Here is a 2,048-nt window from a genome sequence, read left to right as displayed (position 1 = left end):
TCCAGGTCCAGCACTCGCATTGTGAGCTCACCCTTTTGCACATCTATCAAGGTTCGTCCAGTCGCCAAGAAAGGTCTTCCTAAGATTATAGGAATCTTCTTATCCTCCTCGAAATCAAGAATTACAAAATCAGCATGGAAAATGAGTTTATCAACCTTGACCAAGACATTCTCCACAATACCTCACAGATATGTAATAGAACGATCGGCTAACTGCAAGGTCATATAAGTCGGTTTTGGATCAGGTAAGTCCAACTGCTTGAAGATTGATAATGGCATTAAATTAATGCTACCTCCCAAGTCATATAAGCATCTGTCAAAAGACACTTTTCCAATAGTACACGGAATAGTGTAGCTTCCTGGATCTTTAAGCTTCGGAGGCAACTTCTGTTGCAGCACAGCACTACATTCCTTCGTAAGAGCGACTGTCTCTAAATCATCTAGCTTTACTTTCCGAGAGAGAATACCTTTTATAAACTTTGCATAACTAGGCATCTGCTCAAGAGCCTCAGCGAATGGTATGTTGATATGAAGTTTCTTAAACACCTCTAGAAACTTCTCAAATTGCTAGTCCGGCTTTTTCTCCTGCAGCCGCTTAGGGAAAGGCGGTGGAGGATATATATGTTTCTTCCCTGTATTACCCTCAGGAGGAGTGTGCTCAACAGTAGTCTTCCTTGGTTCCATTTTTACTTCCTACTGATCTACTTCTTTCTCAGCCTCTACTTCTTTAGTCAACACTTAAGTTTGTTCGGGATTCGTGACATTTTCATACCTTAAAGTGATTGCCTTTACCTGCTCCTTATCTTTCCTCTTTCCTGACACTTCAATGTCACTAGGTAGTGTACCAGGCTGACGATTAAGCAAGGCATTGGCAATTTGCTCAATTTGATTTTCCAAGGTCTTGATAGAAACGGTTTGACTCTTGCACATAAGTTTCAACTCCCCTAATTCATATTTTTCATTGGCTTGTTGAAGCTGGAGTTGTTGTCTTGGTGCATATTATGGTTGTTGAAAACCAGGGGGGTTTATACTGCTTAGCTGGATATTGTTGATAAGGCTGTTGAACCGCATTCTGAGTTTTGCTCCAACTGAAATTAGGATGATTGCGGTTGTTGGGATGATAAGTGGCTGGCACAGGTTGCTGCGAACGCTGAAAGTTGCTCACGCGCACTGATCAGTCTCGTGGGCACCAGCATAAAGCTCACATACACTAGCGATTTGATTAACTCCATAATTAGCCAAAGTGTCCACCTTCATCGTCAAAGCCTTAAGTTGGGCAGCTGTAGCAGTTGCTGCATCCAACTCCAGAATTTCTGCTACCTTTCCCTGAGTCAGTCTGTGGGAAGGATTCTGGTACTCATTAGTATCCATCAGTTCAAAAAGTTCATAAGCTTCATCATAGCTTTTATCCCACAAGTCTCCTCTTGATGCTGCATCAAGCATGAGTCTAGAAGTAGCACCCAATCCATTGTAGAAATAGTTAATAATCATTCAATCAGGCATGCCATGGTGTGGGCACTTCCTTAGCATATCCTTATATCGATCCCAAGCCTCACACATAGATTCTCCAGTTTGCTGAGCAAACTGAGTAAGAGCATTCCTGATTGCAGCAGTCTTCGCCATAGGGAAGAATTTAGTGAGAAACTTTTGAGCAAGATCTTCCCAAGTGGTGATAGACCCTGCTGGTAGAGAATGTAACCAACACTTAGCTTTGTCCCTCAGAGAGAATGGGAAGAGTCGCAGCTTGATAGCATCTTTAGTCACATCATTAAATTTGAACGTGTCGCAGATCTTGATGAAATCCCTGATGTGCATGTTGGGGTCTTCAGTAGGAGAACCCCCAAACTGAACTGAGTTCTGTATCATCTGAATCGTGCTTGACTTGATCTCAAAAGTGTTAGCCCTGATGGCTGGCTTGATGATGCTTGACTGAATGTCATTGATCTTAGGCTGAGAATAGTCCATCAAAGCCTTAGGATTTTCTGCTTGATCACCCATCTTTACTAAAGCTGGTTCCTCGACTTTCTCTTATTCTTCTACCTTCTTTTC

The 2,048-nt window shown here is 42.3% G+C and overlaps 1 non-coding gene across 1 annotated transcript; it reads left to right on the top strand.

Annotated features, from left to right (window-relative positions):
• The first annotated feature begins 1,500 nt into the window (after positions 1–1,500).
• LOC141662513 (small nucleolar RNA R71) lies at positions 1,501–1,607 on the top strand. Its single transcript, XR_012550625.1, has one exon. It is a non-coding gene; the product is annotated as a small nucleolar RNA R71 (small nucleolar RNA).
• Positions 1,608–2,048: the final 441 nt, after the last annotated feature.

The sequence above is a fragment of the Apium graveolens genome, chromosome 5 (genome assembly GCF_009905375.1).
Source record: "Apium graveolens cultivar Ventura chromosome 5, ASM990537v1, whole genome shotgun sequence".
Lineage (NCBI taxonomy): Eukaryota > Viridiplantae > Streptophyta > Magnoliopsida > Apiales > Apiaceae > Apium > Apium graveolens.
The sequence above is the reverse complement of the archived record's forward strand: the minus strand, read 5'-3'. Positions and strand labels throughout refer to the sequence as shown.